This window comes from Calidris pugnax, unplaced genomic scaffold (genome assembly GCF_001431845.1).
Source record: "Calidris pugnax isolate Ruff unplaced genomic scaffold, ASM143184v1 scaffold150, whole genome shotgun sequence".
In the NCBI taxonomy this organism is placed as follows: Eukaryota; Metazoa; Chordata; class Aves; order Charadriiformes; family Scolopacidae; genus Calidris; species Calidris pugnax.
In genome coordinates, this window is record NW_015091300.1 from 629,767 (window position 1) to 650,292 (window position 20,526).

Sequence of the window (20,526 nt, forward strand, 5' to 3'; positions counted from 1 at the left end):
CCAGATACGAGCCATCACACAATGCTTCTGGGAATGGCACATTCCTGACGAAGCTTTAATTTCTTTCTAGTGACTGTAATTAGGCTGTGATGACTTTCAGACCCAGGAAACAAATCCCAAAGAAGCATCACTTCACCTTCCTCCATCACAGTCCACGAAGCAGGACAGCTGGGTGGAGTGGAGGCTTTTGCCGTTGGAGATGGTCATCTATCATGTTACTGGTGGCTTCAGGAGTATCAGGACCATCCTGTATTTTAAAAACCTGGTGCTGCTCTTTCCTTGGCTTCACATCGCCTTCACGAACCCCCAAGTGATGTAGCCCAAGAGGCACCTACTCCTAGGTCTACTCAGACCCGACCAGCTCTACGGTTGAGTTGTCTGAACAAGATCTACCGCTATTTCTTGCTCTGTGTATAAAGATTGACATAGTTTTCACAACTATTGAAGTCTTTAAGGCTTCAACTGCTAATAACTGGAGTCAGCAAGACAGTCCCATGGGGACATCATTGTATTTTTTTCAACAGGGTCACATTCACACTTTCAGTTCTGAAGTTTTGTGTCCTGAGCGTAGTTTTAGGAAAAAAAAACAAAACCAAACTGGGCAAATGGAGTTGTTGTACCACATCTGCTGCAGGACAACACTTCCTGAGTCCCTAAAAGACCTTAAAGTTCTGGACCACCTGTGATGATGTGAAAAGGACAATGCACATTAAAACAAAGGTGGCTTTTGATGTGTCCTATTCCCTCGCCACATCACGAGTGGTCCATGAAGAGCGACAAGGTGTTACCGGACCGTTCTAAAATCCCCACGTGGGAATTCAGTGTTTTCCTTTGATTTTTAAAATATGTATTTGCTTCTTTTCAAGAGACCAAGTCCTTCAAATACCTATGTACTAATTTTATTCACAGAATCACAGAATCTTCTAGGTTGGAAGGGACCTTAAAGATCATCTTGTCCAACCGTCAACCTAACTGACAAAAATAGACACCCACACAACAAACAAGGAGCATCATCACTAAACCATACCTCCCAGCATGAGGTCCTGCTCAGGGCAGCCAGTGACAATATTTTGGAAAAACAAGTTATCTGCCCACGTACACGCCTCAAGGGTAGAGTCTCCATGAAGCACCCGCGTGAGCAGAGCCATTTCCAGTTGGCTTCAACCTTGCTGACCACCCGTGGCATTTAAATACTGCTCTGAGACAGATATTTTAAACATATTTAGGCACCTGAAATGCATCGAGATGGATTTCTAATCGAGCCTATTGAAAAGCCCCCCCCCTTCGTCTTTGTGCCTATTGTTTTTAATATTAAAAACAATCACCTGGCCAGAATTATGCTGATGAACAGGGAGAGAATTAAGCCCTGGATTAAACAATTTGCTCGAATGAATTTAGCACATAACAAGTAGCCAACGTAGGCAGGAATTTTTTCAACGCCGTATATCCGTGCCGGCTGAAAGTGAAAGGATTTAAGGACGGCGCGAAGTTGGGAGCCCTGTATTAGCTCTTGAGATGGGACATTTTTAAACCACAGGCAGGAAAGGTGTCAACCCTCAAGAAATATTTCGCAAGATCCGCAAGCTGACCATCCCTAATGGAGCTCATCTCCCCCTCTCCACACGAAGAGCAAAGGCAATGGGCTGTGGCAGGTGTCTCCAGACAGCTTAATACCACCATAATGAAGTGTTGGAAGGAGACCTCTCGTGGAGTTAGTTACTTTATTAGAAAGAGCATCTTTGTCACTGTCATGGGTTCAAGGGCAGCCCAATGTATGCCACGTCAGGGACACGGTGCGAGCGCCGCAGCTTGCACAATTTATAGCCCGCGCTACAAATTAAAATCCAATAAAGCTTTTTTATAAAGGCTGCTTTAGGAGTATCAAGTTCTTTCCACGGCGCTCATATTTTAGGTGATAGATTTGCGTAATGACTTTACAGTCGATAAAAAAAAAAAAAAGCGGGTAATGCTCTAAACTTCTGTCCATATTGGTTGTAAAATAGTTTCATAAATCTATTGTTTGAAGGTGTAGGCACTATGGAAGGAATATGGGGTATATCAAATGCATCTGCAGGTGTAGGCCAGCTGACGTAGCTGAAGTTCTGCCTCTTGGTTCACTTTGCTCTTTTGAAAGACAAAAGGAGCTCTACTGCTTCAGGGCCGTCCCCGCCGCGGCAGCAAAGTGACTCTGGGGACAACCACTGCTACCCGTAAATCCCACACAAGGACCTTGGGGAGTCTCAGGGGGGACACATCCTGCTGCTCACCCATAAAGGAGTAGCTCATTTTTTGGACCTCCAGCACTCTCCTACTCAACTCCAGTCCTTTCAAAGGCATTTAAAACCCTCAGGAGGACCGTATTTCCAACATCTGCAGGGAAAGCGAAGTCCTAATTTCCTCAATGTTCTCCAAAAGGATGTCTCACCAAAAATTTTTGGGATTCATTTCTTCAGCTGGTTTTGGATATGGAATCGAGGAGGTTAGTCCTGGACCTATTCAATCCCATCCCAAGCCCCGCTGTGACTTCCAGAAGTGGACCTCCTTCAAGAAGAGAAGAGGGACCCACAAGGTCCACGCGCACCTGAACCTCTTACTCCAGTCTTACCCTTTTTTTTTTGCTGCTTTGGTGGAACAAAGAGAAGCCGCAGAGCGAGGTAGAAATATTAAAGCAAGAAGGATTATGTGCTTAATTGTAAACTGAGATGGAAGATTAAGCCTGGAGAAAGAATTACTTCTGTGGGGGCCTGTTGGGACCTGTTCCTCACAGCTCACTTCACACCAGCTGAGTGATTTTAACTCTCTGCCTTCCCCGACTGCTCCGCTCTTATCCCCATCACGGCTGAAGGAATTTACTTGATTAAAGAACCTCGTTAAAAGCCGAGCTGCATTTCTGTTCACCCCAGAGGGCGGGTTCAGGCTTCTCAGGTTTTCTTTCCGAATTTAAATAATAATAATACGCGCACTCCCCAATTAAAGGACTTGAGAAGGGACAACCTGAGCAGGGGGACAGGTCTGGGGTGACAGCAGGAGCTGTGGCTCGGCAGGACCCTGAATATCAAGAGCCAACTGCTGAAGCTCTGCTGGGTGCCAGGCTTGTCCCCATGCCATCTCCAGCTGCCCCCCTCTCCTGGGGACCCAAAGCACATGGGCACAGTGCCCAGGACATCATGGCCATCCACCTTCTGTTGAGTTGTGGTTCCCTCGCTGATTTTTCTAACGTTCTCCAGTATGCCCAGACTCCAGGAAGTGAAACTGCAGAAAAGAGCCAGATCAGAGCAGATTCATAAGAAAATCATAAGAATTGGGAACTCTACAACAAGTACAAGTTGTTACGTTTCTGTGACTTGAAAGGAAAACCAGAAAATGTGACCCAAAAGCTCCCAACAACACGAAACCACTTAATCAGAAATGTCAAGTTTCTTCTGGCATATGACTCATGACTTTTGATGCTGATTTTGAATGCTGAACGTGTCCATCATGGCCTTTCTTTGATCCTTGAAGTTATTACAGTACACCTTGAAAAGCTGTACTAGTTCAAGACAGTCCATCAGAGTTTTCCTGGGTGGTCCTGGACACCATGGTGAACCCACCACCGCAGGAGAAGGAAGGAGAGCAGTTATTTCAGAGAGGCCCAGTGGCTTCTTCGGAACTGATGGATATTTTTATATTTGCAACTGAAGTATAACTGATCCAAGAAATCCCAATTTCCAACCAGGAAGGAGAAGACTGGACAGCTCTAGCCCATCAGCCCCACCACCGGCACATCAGCTCAGATCTCCATTTCAAGATGACTCCCAACGGATGTCCCAGGGAATATCCCTTTGCTCTCATCTCTCCGTGCAAACCTGGAGACCACAAGTCACACCAGATAACTGCTTAGTCCAAAACAGGGCCATAAAGAAGAGTTGGGGGCCCACAGAGAGAAACCCGTGAGGTGGGGTCACCTTGGGGCTTCGTCCAAAACAGGGCCATAAGGAAGAGTTGGGGGCCCACAGAGAGAAACCCGTGAGGTGGGGTCACCTTGGGGCTTAGTCCAAAACAGGGCCATAAGGAAGAGTTGGGGGCCCACAGAGAGAAACCCACGAGGTGGGATCACTCAGAAGATCCTACAGAATTTGCTTCAGCCATATTTTCATCCCTTTTTATTTGCTTTCTACGAGCACCTTTTAGGAAGAGGGTTTGTTGTTGAGTATATTTACAAGAACAGGTAATTTCAGGAGACAATTATGAGAGAGAAGTCACTAGGAATTATATTTTCAGATTAGGATCCACAACTGCTTGCTGGGAAGAGCTGACCCCCAACCCCAGGCGAACCCATTCAGAAGCAAGATGTGATATTGTGCGACAAAGGTGTTTGCTAAGGTTAATTAACATGTCTTAAGTGCCCATAACATAAAATAGCCATAAAATAGCTATATGATGATGATTACTCATCGAAGTCATTTGGCACTTCAAATTTCAAGTAAATAAAAGGCCAGGCAAGAAAAATGAAGCCAAATTAATAGACTCAGTTATTTCCTGTAAACTATTTGCTCCCTCCTGCTACGCTACCAAATGCATTTAATAAAGTCATGGCACCTTGACATTCCTTTCTGCATGCACACATTATTTTTATTTTTATTTTTTTTTTGGAGAAAGTGGAAAGCTTTGCAGACTGAAAGACAAGACTTTAATTTCCCCTGCGCCGGAGTTACAAAACCCGAAACTGGGATTTCAAAAGGTGGTTGGAGGGCAAAGCCACCCACGTAGGTACCTGTGCTGGAGCTGTAGGCTGAATTGCCATTTGTATTCATTAACTAAATTAAACACGTGTGGCTCTGCCCCTCGTCAACTCTGCGAATAGATATTATTGCTATTGCTCCCAGGCTCCGAGCAGTTGAGGGAGCCTCAGGTTTTCTCCAGCAGCATCAAATATTGTACCTCCAGTCGGTACGACGTCTCGGGGATTAATTATCTCCATGGAAAACTCTGGCAGCATTTATCCAAAAGGGAAAACCCCATCCCACACACAATTTTTATGGAATGATGGAATTGTCCAGGTTGGAAGGGACCTTTCAGATCATGGAGTCCAACCTTCGACCCAACACTGCCCAAACCACCACTAACGCATGTCCCTCAGCACCACATCTGCCCGGCTTTTAGATACCTCCAGGGATGGTGACTCCACCACCTCTCTGGGCAGCCTGTTCTGATGTTTGACAACCCTTTCCATGAAGAAATTTTTCCTAATATCCGTCCTAAACCTCCCCTGGAGCAACTTGAGGACATTTCAAGTTGCACCAGGAGAGGTTTAGACTGGATATTAGGAAAAATAGAAAAAAAACCCACCTTTGTGAGTGGTCACACTAGCTAGGAAAGCCATCTAATCCCTCTTCCTGGTTGCAGAAAGAGTTAAGAAGTGATGAGTTTATCTTTTTTTCTGATTTTTACCCTAAACTGAACGTTGCTATCTACAGCATCTGGAGCCACAGATCTGTGCACCAAAGATGTTTTCACTTCAGTACAGAAATATCCTGGTTTTTCTGGTTTAGGTGATGTGAGGGTGGGTTTGGAAGAGAGAATCACTAGCTCTTCTTGAATGAGCCTAAAGTATCTTCTCCCTCCCACCCCTTTGCCCATTCACTTTGGAAATTTGTGATTTTTTTCAACACTCCAGTATCCCTTGGATATTTTTCCTTAGGAAACAGGAGTGGGTTTCCTATCCTTGGGTGGGGAGAGCCTTTAAACAGCCCTTTCAGCAAGTCTAGAGGTGGAGAAGCTCCTCCCTGAATTTCTTTCCCCACCAGAAATACTTTCTCTCTGCCTGTGACTTGATATTGTGCAAGTTCCTTTCCGAGAAAGAGAGAAACAAAACGCCGAGACGGGATGAAACCAGTAAAAGGCAGTTTGGAAATACAAGAAAGAACAACTTGATTTTTTTTTTCATTGACAGTCACACGTATTTTTAATTTTGCTTTCATTTTCTGCCCACAGACAGTGTTCTGTGACGCTGATGAGTGTCTCACCAGCCACACTACTATAAAGAAAAGCTTAAATAACTTAAATAAATGAGAAATGGAGTCAGCTGTGTAATAATACTTGGTTAATGAGGAGTTCCTTAGCACACACCTTGCTTTCCTGCAGACCTGAAGGAATTCATCCCATGATATACAGTAGAGGTTGATGGGACACCAGACTTGCAATACCTGTCACCGTTTGGTGGACCACAAGGTCCACCTCTGCGTGGTGGGGCTGAGCTGACTTTCCCTGAAGCAGAGATGCCTCGTTGACCCATTAATCTCAAAACTGAGGCCAAACTCTAAAATCTCCCCTCCTCCCTTGGACGCAGGTGAACAAAACCTCTGAATTTTGTGGCCCTTTTGCACCCTCTGGCCGAGGTTCATGGCCAGAGGAAGCTATGCTAGAAATGTGAAGTCACAGAATCACATGGGGTTGGAAGGGACCTCTGGAGATCATCTAGTCCAACCCCCTGCCAAAGCAGGTCCACCCAGAGCAGGTTGCACAGGAACGTGTCCAGGTGGGGCTGGAATGTCTCCAGAGAAGGAGACTCCACCACCTCCCTGGGCAGCCTCTGCCAGGGCTCTGCCACCCTCACACGAAAGAAGTTCCTCCTCATGTTGAGATGGAACTTCTTATATGAAGTGAAAATGAAAGTTTCACCTAACGTTTTCTCTTCCCCTTCCCACCCTGTGCACTGGGGGAAGGTTAACTTGCCTGTAGCAGATATCCATGAGTCTAAGAAAACATTCCTCACCCATGTGAAATAGGTCATATGAAATAATAACAGGGGAAACCCTCGTGCGGAGCTCTGAGCACCGAACCCACTTCATCTCCTCCAGAAAAACCAGTCTGCAGGTGCTCTAGAGCTCATAAAAACATTTATCATCTTCTCTTACCTTATCATACGCTCAGCAATGCTGGAAAACTGTTTGGTCCTCCTGTCCCTGGAGAAATACTACTCAGAAGACATCCACTCGCTTTCTTGACATGCAAGTTTTAGCAGCATCATAAAGATGAACTTCTTGAAAGTACATCTCCTGGAAAAAAAAAAAAAAAGACAAAAATTATACGGGAAGACTACTTAATTATTACATATATCTTTGGCATACTTGATGAGAAGCACTTTAGCGTGTGGGTGTAGCATTAGCAGAGAAAACAGGATTAAATTTATACAGAGCGATAAAGTTATTCTGTGCAATTACAGTCTGCCTTTGAGGTCCTTCCCTGGAGAGAGCACGTCGCAGAGCTGAGCAAGGCCTTACCCATGACACCAGTGCTCATTCTGTTTCCAGAAATACAGCTTTCTTCATGTTTAATGCCCTTGTCAAGCTTTAACTGAGTTGTTGTCAATAATAACGCCAAGTCCGTATGTCGGCGATACCCCCCAGACCATCCAGTGGACAGCCTGCCCGTGCGTTGGGTTGAGTTGGGTTGGCCACCTGTGGGCAAAGCCCCAGCTGGAAATTTGGGGTTCCTCTGGCCTCATCTTCAGCTACATGACACCATTCATCTCAAAGAAAGCCCAGCTGGAAATTTGGGGTTCCTCTGGACTCTTCTTCAGCTACATGACACCATTCATCTCAAAATACTCCAGAGACTTGGAGCTATTCAAAAGCTGGCTTTGCTTTGAGGGTACCCAAGCACTTCAGAAATGCTGCAGTGCCTGAGTCTTGATTCCCAAAGCCCAAATACTTCTCCACTTGGGTTGTACACACTCACCCACCCACCAAAGGACATTGCTGTGGCCTTTTTCCAGGAGATGTGACTGTGTTTCCATACCCAAGAGACAAGCCCATTACTAAGAGGGACAGAACACCCTTCCTCTGAGGACAGGCTGAGAGAGTTGGGGTTCTCCAGCCTGGAGAAGAGAAGGCTCTGGGGAGACCTTAGAGCCCCTTCCAGTCCCTAAAGGGGCTCCAGGAAAGATGAGGAGGGACTCTTGATCAGGGAGTGGAGTGATAGAACAAGGGGGAATGGTTTTGAACTGAAAGAGGAGAGATTTAGACTAGATATAAGGAAGAAATCGTTTAGGCTGAGGGTGGTGAAACACCAGCCCAGGTTGCTCAGAGAGGTGGGAGATGCTCCATACCTGGAAATATTCCAGGTCAGGTCGGATGGGGCTCTGAGCAACCTGACCCGGTCGCAGATGTCCCTGCTCATGGTAGGGGGGGTGGACTAGATGACCTTTAAAGCTCCCTTCCAACCCCAACTGTTCTACGACACTCCGTTTGCCAAGTGAAATCACTGCCCCGTGCGAAAACCCTTCCAGGAGCAGATGAACCCTCCGGTGACAAAAGGGCAACGTTTGCCCCCCTGGTTCCTGCAGAAAAACGGGAGCAGATGGGGAAGCACGAGGCAGCAGATGCCTGTGAGGAGCAACGCGCGGCGGCCGCCCGGCGACCACGGAGCTGTCGCAGGGGACGCGGGGACAAAGCCGGCATCTGTGCCAGGGATGGAAGCCATGCCAAGGAACACAAAGCACTGTGATGGGATGGTCTGTGCTGCTAAAGTCCCCGAGAGCCTGGGGATCCATCAGCCTGGGCACACAACGGGGTCAGCCCCGAGGGCTGGGGGGCCACCACCGCTCCACCATGGTCACCAGACCTGCCCCCGTGCCACCACCTTGGCCAGGAGGTGCTGCAGAGGAGCTCATCTGTGCAACCTTCAGACATGCTCTGCAAAGCAAATGGCTCGTGTCTAAATCCTGTGAAGTTTTGAAAAGAGCCCTCCAGACCCAGAAAACTGCAGAAAACAGTAAAATCCACAATTTGGCAGCCAGCCTCTGGAATCATAGAATCATATGGGGTTGGAAGGGACCTCTGGAGGTCATCTAGTCCAACCAAAGTGGGTCCACCCAGAGCAGGTCCCACAGGAACGTGTCCAGGTGGGGTTGGAATGTCTCCAGAGATGGAGACTCCACCACCTCTCTGGGCAGCCTCTGCCAGGGCTCTGCCACCCTCACAAGAAAGAAGTTCCTCCTCACGTTTAGGTGGAACTTCTTATACTCGAGATTGTGCCTATTTCCTCTTGTCCTGTCCCTGGGCACCACTGAAAAAAGACCAGCCCCATCCTCCTGACACCCACCCTTGAAGTATTTATAGGCCTTGATCAGGTTCCCCCTCAGTCTTCTTCTCAAGACTCAAAAGACCCTAGTCCCTCAGCCTCTCCTCGTAACACAGCACACACCTGGTTTTTGCTTTTTTTTTTAGTATGTCTTTGTGACAACCGTAGGGCAGGCAAGGTGTCTGCCACCACATCAGGAACAGAAAATACTGGGGGAAATGGCTGCTTCGTGCACGTCGTACCCACGTATCCTCAATGTCAATATGTCAGAACCCTTTCCCAAATTCATTTTGAAATGGTTTCACGAAAGCTCCTCAGCCTGACAGTCTCTTCAACACGAGAACTTTTCATCCCCAAAGCAGAGAAGCAGCTTCCCTTGCTTAAGGGGAGCACCAGAGGGGCTCTCCACCCTTTGGGTTTCTCCTGGTGCATCTTCTAGGAAGGACGGCAAGACCAGGGCATCACCACGGGGAGGGAAGCTGAGAGGCTGATTTTCCAAGCATTGGGCACTTCTTAAGTAAAAACAGTGAGATTTAATAATAACAAGGAAGGGGGTTAATTAGGAGATGCTCTGACTGGGGCTGCAGGAGCTCCCAGGTTATTTTGGCTGGAAGACCACCCAGCACGACAGCGCAGTTGAAGGATGCCCAAAACCAGGCTTAATCCTAAATCAAACTGATCTGAGAGCTGCAGCCAGGAGGAAAAAAAAAAAAGAGAGATATTTTTTAAAAAGAAATTCATATTTAGTTTTTCTCTGAAGGTGGTACTTGAATTCTGAATAGGATGCACTTTATTTCAAAAAAGCAGCGCACTCAGGGTGCATACAAAGTGCGCTACGATGAAGTGTTGCACTTAGGGTTGAATGAAATGTTTTGATCAACCCAAACAGAAGTTTTTAAAACATTTTTTTTACTAAGTCACGGAGTGAAAACACCCACAATTGCAGCAAATGGAAAAAACATACATAAAAAGGCTGCGGGAGATGCTCCATCTTCTTCCTCCCGTTGGCATCTGATGAAACCCACGCTGAGAAACCCAACTACGGCACCGTACGTACGAGGACACTCACTTTGGTGAGTCAAGAGGGAAGAGAAACAAAGAAGTGAATAAGCTGGGTCATGTTTTTCAAAGCAACGGGGAAACAAAAAGCAGAGGGAGAAGCAAAACAGGGAAGGGAGAGAGAAATTGCTTCTTCACAACTGGCCACTCAGAAGAAGTGACAGGTCCTCGAAAGTGAATTTACTGACATCAGAAGGCAAGTTTTTCTGCATAGAAAAGAAAACCACTTGGAAGGCCTTACATATTTACAAAAGAGAAAGTATTGCACAGAAAGCATCTGGGGGATTCAGTTTCACTTATTTTACAGCAAACAAGTGGTCTCCAAAGAGTCCAGCAGCCCAAGAGGAGGCCAACATCCAGTCAAGAAGATGAAGTGATTTGGGTTTCCTTCCAGGGGACGTCAGAGGAGATGCTGGGGGGGAGCCTGGGCTAAGCCAGACCCCACAACCCCAGCAGGAGAAGGATGCTCATCCCTGGGGACCATCCCAGGAACCCCAGCCCTGAGCCATCTGCCTGGACCTCCCAGCTCATCCTTGGCTGTTAATTATCCATTTGAATAATTGAAATCTCCCAGTGCGGCGGGGTAACGACCTCCTGGCCGGTCGCAGAGCAGTGGTTGGGTTGGTTTGCCAGACCAGCACATTTCAAAGTCAGCTGTCTCACCCCAAAAAAACCCAACAAATGGATAAATTGTTGAACCATTAAAACCACAGCTGTCAAAGCACCGGGTCAACGAGACTGGGGAAAAAAAAATAATACCCTCATTAGAAAGAGAAATTCATCTCGCCGTCACCCCGGATGCAGCAAAATGATGGGGAACTAAAAAAACCCAAAAAACCAATCCCAACTTTGCAAAAGGAGAAAGTTAAAAGGGGAAATGGAGATGGCTGCGATGGGATTAGTTAGCAGCACACCTAGAAAATGCAAATTGCTAAGCGCGCTAACGAACCACACACGTCTCCGCGCCGGCGCTGGCTCCTGGGTGAGATGAAACAAGCTCTGTTCTCCTGGATGAGATGAAACAAGCTCTGTTCTTCTCACTGCTGTTTTATAATTCCTTGGTGGATGCCCACGGGCTCCGGCTACACGTGGCCATCAGAAAGGAGAGCCATAAGGACATCTCAACCCATGCCCAGCTCAGGCAGGGACAGCCCTTATCCAGACAACGATTCCCAACACAGCTGAGAAACCACATCCTGGGCTGATGTTCACATTACTCAGAGGTCCCAACCACAAAAAAAACCCAAAAAAACCCCCAGAAACCAATTTATTCCCTTCCTTCGTCACATTGTACATTGCAAAACCACCACCGAGTCTCTCCTAGAGAGTTACCCAGGACACACAGCCCTCAAGATGCTCCTTGGAGGTCCCCATTTCTCCACCCATTTTCATTCCTCTCTTCTGGACCAGTGCTCAGCTCCACAGCCTCATCAGCTGTGTCTTCACCAACACCAGGATGAGTAGGATTATCCCTGAGCTGTTACGGATGCTCGCAATATCCCTATTTCAGTAGCCTGGGGTGGTGGCCACCTCCAGCACGAAGGTTTGGTTGGGAGCTATGACATCCCCAAGCCTTCACCTCTCTTATCATGTCCTGTCTCACCCTGGATGGCTGATCCATGCGTGTTGCCTTCACCTGACCGAATCAAAGCACCACATCATTTTTGAGACCATTTCCCTGATTGGCCAAGATCCTTTCAAGTTCCAGCCCTGTCCTGCAAAGCCCTTGAAGCTTCTCCCAGGCTGGGCTGACCTGCAAATTTGATAAGCATGATACCACCCCACCAACATCACCCCCAAAAGCCAGGGTTGAGTCCCCACCCCAAGATAGCACTCAAGGCTCTTTCCATTTCAACGGGAAGCCACCGATGACTACCATCCGACGGCTATTTCCCACCTAGCCCTTCCCTACCTTCAAAGACTTTCTTCTGGACCACGCTGCCCTAATTACCTCACCAAACTGCCATTTGACACATCATTAAGTGCCTTATTACAGTGGCAGGGGACAAAAGCCAGATGCAGGCTTGACCACAGCAGCCTTCAAGGTCGCATTAACGCTTGCCGGTGGAGTAGAGACCCTAGAAAGACTTTATCCTCCCTTGACTCAAGAGTAGATGTCTCCACCAGAGCTAAGCACCCCCCAATCCCTTCCGTCAGCGAAGAGAAACAGGTGCCTTTAGGGAGTGATTCATCCAATCTATTTTAAATCTCTTCTACGGGATGAGATAAATCGCATCAAGAAATCTTGGTTTCTCGCATCTATGGGTCCTACCACTGTTGGTGGAGATGTCCCATTTCATGGAAGTCACCTTGGAAGGTGGAACCGCTAGAGTTGTTTGCTTTGAGGTTGATTCCAGCCCTCCACTTCTATAAATAAATGAAAAAAATTATATAGTAATAATATATCTAATATATACATGTATGCCCTGTGGGCATCCCACGTGCTTTCACCGACCAGGTGCCGTCTCTCTCTTTTCCTTCACTCCATTTCTCTTTGCCTACAACTAGAGAAATGAATATTTTCTGTCCCAGATGTGAGGTTTAATATTTGTTACCGGCACTTAGGACATGCTTGAATTATTGTGCTGGCTGCTAACAGAAAAAAAAAAGATTTAGGAGGATTCATATGGTGAACAAACGAAAAAATTTGCTGAAGGTGGTGAGAGGATGGCAGGAAAACTGCCGGAGAGAGCGGCTCTACTCTCCATCCTGATGATTTATCTCTTTCATTTTAGCACTCAAAGAGAATTTTCTTATTAGATTGGAAACAACCTCTTAATGAAAATTGGGCAAGGAAAGCAGCATTTCATACCCCAAATCTCCCTACGACTGGGAGGTGGAGAAAAGAATAATTAATATTGTGGGGACGTTGCGGTGGGGTTGTTCACGTGGTTGGAATTGGGCTCATGGGGTAAAGACCAGGGCAGATCCCGTGGGACCATGGGGCCCCGTTACATCTCCCCCCACACAAAGGGAATATCTGAAAAGGGCATCAAGCAGGGACCCAAAGTCCCTCAGACAGGTATATCCCTACATGACACCTCAATTCTAGATGTAGCCTCTAGTTGTTGATGTCCCATCCCTGGAGGGGTTCAAGGCCAGGTTGGACAGGGCTTTGAGCAACCTGGGCTGGTGGGAGGTGTCCCTGCTCATGGCAGGGGGGTTGGAACTCAATGATCTTTAAGGTCCCTTCCAACTCTAACCATTCTATGATTCTAGTTTGGGGAAATTTCTCTTTTCTCCTTCTCTTTAAGCATCAGATAAGGATAAGGTAAGAGCTTCAACAGCTCTTCAACTTCTGGTTGCCCCACAAGCGCACCTTGCAACACAGAGGCTGCCAGATGACAGTGCAACCACCAAACATCAAATCCCAAATCCTTGATGCTGGATTACAAAGGGCAGAAAATATTTTCTTTGCAAATCTCCAAGTTTCAGAAGAAAAAAAAAATAAAAAAGAAAAGGCAAAAACCTGATGAAACCAGTTGTAAAGTCACTGCTATTTGCACAGTTGCCCAACTCCCAGGACACTTTCCGCAGACTGGCACCCACAACTGTTTAAACCACAGGAAGCAGAGCATGTTGCTACTGGAAAACTGGTTTAAGCATCTCCTCAGCTTCCCTCGAAAATCCAAGTGTAAGTCCACACCTGCTTGCCACCCCATGGCACCCGACGCACTGGGAACGGTGGCAACCACAGCATCCCTGGGATCCACGAGGATGCAGGGAGATGGTCCCTCAGCACCATCCAGATGAGGGGGACCACAATCACTTATACCCTGTCATTTTTCAGGAGGGGTGCCCAGCTCTCAGTAGAATGTCCTTCTCAGTGCTATTGTCCCACCCACACAAGCTAAACCCATCTAAGCTGGGGTAAATGGTCCAGGGGGGCAAACTCCCCTTCCCCACACCTCCTTGGAAGATGGGGAAGAAAAAACGGGAGAGACAGAGATTTAGGGGAGACAGGTCGATTGCAATGACTGATCCGAGACCCACACCAAAGCCTCTACACCACCAGCTTGAATTGGTGCCAAGGTGACCACGGATGGTGGTACTCTGGGGGTGAGGGCTGGGATGACAGCAGAGGGGTTGGAACTCAAAGATCTTTAAGGTTCCTTCCAATTCTGTGATTCTGTGATGGTGGTGCACGAGGTTTGCACTGGGACCCACAGGTTTCTCCTCACCCCAGAGATGCCAACGTGGCACCGGGGCAGGCTCCGAACCATCAGGAGAGCTGCAAAGAAATTAAAAAGCCATTTTTGACACAGCTAAGCAGCTGTGACAGAGGAACAGCCACGCAGAGCCAGCTCGCCCTCGAAGGGAAGGCTGCAATCAGTAACACTGTTAAAAATAAAAACCTCTTTTGCTGACTCTGCAGCTGCAGCTCCAAACAATCAAGTCCTACACAAAGGGCTTCATCTACTGAGGAATCGCGAAATAGCACACAGTCCTGCCTCCAGTTTCCTCAAATAACAAGCAGCTCGGTGGCCAGGGATGCAGGAAGGAGTTTATCTGGGGACAACCATCTCAGGGATGCTCCATGGCTGAGTTGAGCCCCAGTGTGGGGTCAGCAGCAGCCAGGAGAGGGGCAGCCCCGTCCTCGATGGCATCACTCGCTTCTTCTTGAGGTATCACCAACCATCCCTCCCCCTGGAGGTCCCTGAGCATCCTCCCAACCTGTTTTGATATTTTTAAATAAATTGGGTGGATGGTCTGGTAGGACCACCAGCAGCATCACTTCCAGCGTCACCCCATCGCCAGCCTCAAAGCCACGTCCAGCATCTGAGTGCCACCAAAAAATGCAGCTCCAGAGATGGTGGAACAGATGTGATTCATGAAACCCTGCTTTGGAAAATAATGTCAGGTTTATTAATTCAGCTCCAGCACAACATTGGTCGGGCATTGGAATAGGCTGCCCAGGAAACACTGGTCGGGCATTGGAAGGTGGTTGAGTCACCATCCCTGGCTGTGCCACGTCCAGCATCTGAGTGCCACCAAAAAATGCAGCTCCAGAGATGGTGGAACAGATGTGATTCATGAAACCCTGCTTTGGAAAATAATGTCAGGTTTATTAATTCAGCTCCAGCAAAACACTGGTCGGGCATTGGAAGGTGGTTGAGTCACCATCCCTGGCTGTGTTTAAGAACCGTTTAGATGTGGTGTTGGGGGATATGGTATAGGCGAGAACTTGAGAGTAGGGTAGATGGTTGGACTCGATGATCCCGAGGGTCTCTTCCAGCCTAGATGATTCTGTGATTCTGTGATCCTCAGAGCTTCCCAACCTCACTCCAACAGGAGCAGTCAGGCCATCCCTGCCTCCTCTACTGGTGTCTACACCCCTGAGCTGGCCACCCCAACTTGCTCCCTAGCTGGGAAGAAAGAAATAGACATCACTAGGGAACGAGTTTTGGGGTTTTCCCATCTCAGACAGATGAGTCCCTGCAAGCCAGAGCTCCAGGGAGAACGTCCAAGAGCAGCCAAGGGCTGAGGACGAGAAAGCTGGTGCCTCGAGGTCTTGGAAGGGCTGAAAATCCAGACTGGTGAGATGGAAGTCAGCAACTACCATCCAGCTAGCAGGTAAAATTGGGGAAGCACTCCCTGCTCACAGGAGGTTGCACACCTTCTCCTGAAGACCATCACGCCCTACACAAATGATCCCAGATTGGATGCTGTCTCAGCACTAAAAATGCAGATCCAAGACCTGCCAAGGCTGGTGTTCAAACCCCTGATTTCTAAGCCTCTGTTTTGGAACAGCCCAGACCAGGCTGGGGCTTGGTCCACCACAAAAATATGACTTTGTTGTTTCTCCTACTGATGTAAGAGAAGCTGGAACGAGTAATGCTTTAATATTAACTTTGGTAGTGGGAATGAGAAAAAGAAAAAGGAAGATAAAGTCTTTTTTCAGTCGGAGCAGGTAATGCTTTAAGGTTAACTTTGGTAGTGGGAATAAGAAAAAGGAAGATAAAGTCTTTTTTCAGTGGTGCCCAGGGACAGGACAAGAGGTAACAGGCACAAACTTGACCATCAGAAGTTCCATCTCAACATGAGGAGGAACTTCTTTCGTGTGAGGGTGGCAGAGACCTGGCAGAGGCTGCCCAGAGAGGTGGTGGAGTCTCCTTCTCTGGAGACATTTAAACCCTACCCGGACACGTTCCTGTGGGACCTGCTCTGGGTGGACCTGTTCTGGCAGGAGGTTGGACTAGATGATCTCCAGAGGTCCCTTCCAACCCCACAGCATTCTGCAAAAACAAGCCTAGAAATTGCAGGTAGGTTTTTTGATCCAAAATTCGTACTGAGCTTCATAGACTGAACTATTCCCCCACCCAACCCACTGCAGGAGAGCTACAAGCAGTGGCAAAGAAGGTCAAGACCCTCACATTTACACAATCTTCTACATTATACCTCCTTTTTTTTTATGGCTGTAATTTGGCAAGGGTGCAGAGATGGCCTCTGTTTTCAAGCAGACAGATGACAGGGTGTCTACCCCCAAAACTTCAAGCCTGCTAATTGGTAGGAGGTTGTTTTGGGAGGATGATGCCTCGCTCCTGTCCTGGGGATGTAATTACAAGAGGAAGATTGATGCCTCATCCTCGGATCGGCGGGAGAGGCTCCAGAGGGACGTTTATAGATCACACCACGACCGCAGTAATCACGCGGGGCCGTTAACGACACCCGGCTGAGTTCTGCAAACACGCTTCAGAGAGGTGTCCAAACACAAGGAAAGAGGAATTAATCTTCCGGGAGAATTATTTAAGACTTATAATCTGTTGAGAAAGGAATTACCAGCTGAGCGCTCTGCAAAGCTATGGTAATTACACTAACAAATTAGAAGTACATTTATCTGCTTTCAAAGATGTTCATCAACATTGAACGCTTGGCTTTCCCCATACACAGTTATGGGTAGAAACCATTATTCTTTGGAGGCTCCCACGTACCAGCCCCACACCATAACAGACCTATTTCACCAGGGAACCAGCCAAAACAAATTCCCACTTTTAGGCCACATCATCTCCAAGACTCACCTCAAGTGCATCCTGCAGCCATCTGACTTATGGTCCTCGTAACGTAAGGTTGTCATCATCACGACCTGTCCTGGCAGCAAAAATGGCCCTGGAACTCAAGAAGCTTGATCTGGTAAAATAAATAAAAGGGAAAAAAATAAATAAAGGCTTGTAGAAAGTGCTGTGGATAGATATGCATGTCTTATTATTGATCAGATCCCCCCTCAGCCTTCTCTTCTCCAGACTCAAAAGCCCCAAGTCCCTCAGCCTTGGTGTATGGGGGCTGGAGAGCATCCTGTAAAGCCTGATGCCCCATCTCTTCAAGCTCCCAGAACCTGTCTCCTTCAGCCCCCGAGCAACCACCTCCAGTGCTCGGGCTCCCAGAAGGGAGAAGGAGAAAACACCCATCATCTTCCATCAAATGTCAGACCTGGGGCTTGTCCCTCTGCAGGCATCTCACCCAGGAGGTGCCACCTTGCCCCCACTTGTGCACCAGGGACCTGGCACCACCTTCTGTTGCCATCAGAGATGCAGCAGCAGCTCAGCACCCTCAGAGGTGGCCCTCAGAGCCTCCCAGGGGCAGATTGTGATGGCCAAGGATCCTTTCCCACCACAAGACACAAGACACCACCTCTGTCATGTCTCACATGCTCTACAGAACCTTGCTCCCAACCTCCTTCACTTCCCAGGGACAGATTTTGATGGCCAAGGACCCTTTCCCACCACAAGACACAAGACACCACCTCTGTCATGTCTCACATGTTCTACAGAACCTCACTCCCAACCTCCTTCACTTCCCAGGGGCAGATTTTGATGGCCAAGGATCCTTTCCCACCACAAGACACAAGACACCACCTCTGTCATGTCTCACATGCTCTACAGAACCTTGCTCCCAGCCTCCTTCACTTCCCAGGGACAGATTTTGATGGCCAAGGATCCTTTCCCACCACAAGACACAAGACACCACCTCTGTCATGTCTCACGTGCTCTACAGAACCTCGTTCTCAACCTCCTTCACTTCCCAGGGACGGCACCCAGAGCAAAACTGATCTACAGATCTACAACCTCCTTCCCTTCCCAGGGACGGCACCCAGAGCAAAACTGCTGCTCCTCAAAAGTGTCCTGTAGGTTATTAGCTTCTAAATGAGCTAATCTACTAAAAAAATAGCTTATCATGCACCAGGACTGTGCAGCCCATCTCCATCTCACGTCCAAGAAAGCACGACAGCCCAAAGAACGTGCAGGCAGCAGCAGTAAAACCACCGGTACACCACGATGTGACCTTCCCCCAGCATCACTGGAGGAACATGGGACATGGGATTTCAGACAGGACAATGGTCCTGGCTGCTGCTCCTCAAAAGTGTCCTGTAGGTTATTAGCTTCTAAATGAGCTAATCTACTAAAAAAATAGCTTATCATGCACCAGGACTGTGCAGCCCATCTCCATCTCACGTCCAAGAAAGCACGACAGCCCAAAGAACGTGCAGGCAGCAGCAGTAAAACCACCAGTATACCACGATGTGACCTTCTCCCAGCATCACTGGAGGAACATGGGAGATGGGATTTCAGACAGGACAATGGTCCTGGCCTGGCACATGCTGTAGCCCAAGGTCCATCCACGCTATGCCAATGAGGAGGAGTCTCAGAATCACCAAGATGCCTGGTTTGGATGGGGGGTTGCCAACTGGAGGAGCTGGAGCATCACCGCTGTTGGGGAGGGATGCAGAAGAATGAACATCCAACCCCCAGGCTGGGGACTTAACATCTCACCCCCCTTTTCCTGGGGAAGTTCTGAAACAGAATCGATCGGTGGCGTGCGATGAGAAAATACTCTCCTGCAATTAATCACTCAAGGAAAAGCTGGTCACGTCTCATCAAGTTGCTTTCAAAACACCATCTCTTCCTGAAACAGGGATGGAGGAGGTGGGAGAGGTCCCGGCTCCTGGCGAGGGTAGACGTGGCAGCCTGGCACTAGCCATCCATCACTGGAACTCCAACCCAGCACAGACCAGCCAAGGTGGACCTGATGTGACTTAAACTCTTGCTCAATCCAGTTTCTGCCTTCTTCATCTCTGGTTTGGTGCTGTGAGAGTGCCCTGAGGGCTGTGCCAAGGTGCCCAGCCCCCTTGATCTCTTCCTGTGCACCCAGGTGGTGATTTCCTGAGGACTCGGAGCCTACAGGAGCTTCATTGTAGGCTTTGCTGAGGAGCCTGAGTTGTGTGGGTGTCTATTTTTGTCAGTTAGGTTGACGGTTGGACAAGATGATCTTTAAGGTCCCTTCCAACCTAGAAGATTCTGTGATTCTGATTCTGTGACATGTTGTGACATGAAACCAGGCTCCGGGACGGGATTATCATCCTCTTGTCAGAACTCAAACCACTTAATCACTTTACACGGCGACGGAGAAGATGAGTTGTCCCTGCAGCGAGGGAGGATGAGGGTGTGCTCACGCAACGGCTCGAGGGGAGGTGGAAACCCTCAGGCATGGTCCCAGGGATGGGGACAACCACCCTTTGGGTCGTCCCTGGCCACCACCTCGCTGCCTTTGAAGATGCCAACTGGCAAACATAAGAGGAGAGGGGAGATTTTCTCCCAGAAGAGCCCTCACCCACTTCATAGCCCGCTGCAAAATTGAGAGGGGAGGTGCCTCCGTTTAATTACGAAATCAGAAGGGCAGGGTTTTAATTGCCTCCCTCTTTTCCAGGGCCAACCGAGCGCTTCCTGTGGTGGGTATTTTCCCAGATGCCAACTTGCACGTTGCGTGGCAAAGAGAAGCACACCACCAACACCAGCCACAGGATGATTACAGAGCAGCACAACAAGGGAGACAGAAAATAAAATAAATTGAGGGCAAGGCCACTACCCACAATGGCCATTCTGTAGTTTGCATCTAAAAATACCCTGCTCAAAGAAGGAGGCTTTTAACTTAACCCTCTGACCAAAGCAAATAAAATCAGGTTGAGGCCACATTCAGGCAGAGAGGGCAGGAATAGAAAACGTACGGCTTTTTTTAGGGTATTTATGTTTTATTTTAAACCCGACCTTTATTCACCCAGTTATCTGCAGCTGTTTACGGTGTATCTTATTATTTTTTTCCCCTCTGCACAGAGAGAGGATATGCAGAGAGGAGAGAAAGCCTGGTTTGTTGCTCAGATGTTTGGTTTTTTTTTTATATCAGGGATAAAGTGGCAGAAGGCACAGTTATTTCCTCGTGCCAGCAAAAGAAGAGCGACCACGAGATAAGGGATAGGAACAGACCGAGCCTCCCAACTACAGCCTCCCACATTCCAGATTACAGCCTCAGGCCCCACTTTTTAGAACATGGGGCATTCAGATCTTCCCAAAAAAAAAAAAAAAATTTTAAAAAAAAAAAAAATCAGTGTGCCAAGTGAAAAAACCCGACCTG

General features: G+C 48.0%; 1 long non-coding RNA gene across 1 annotated transcript in view; it reads right to left on the reverse strand.

Annotated features, from left to right (window-relative positions):
- Positions 1 to 1,831: 1,831 nt before the first annotated feature.
- LOC106899119 overlaps positions 1,832 to 20,526 on the reverse strand; it is a 33,303-nt gene continuing 14,608 nt past the window's right edge. The window contains exons 2-4 of the long non-coding RNA XR_001414020.1: positions 17,142 to 17,250; positions 6,897 to 7,037; positions 1,832 to 3,252 (exon numbers count right to left, since the gene is read on the reverse strand). This is a non-coding gene — a long non-coding RNA (uncharacterized LOC106899119). The remainder of the gene's footprint in view (positions 3,253 to 6,896; positions 7,038 to 17,141; positions 17,251 to 20,526) is intronic.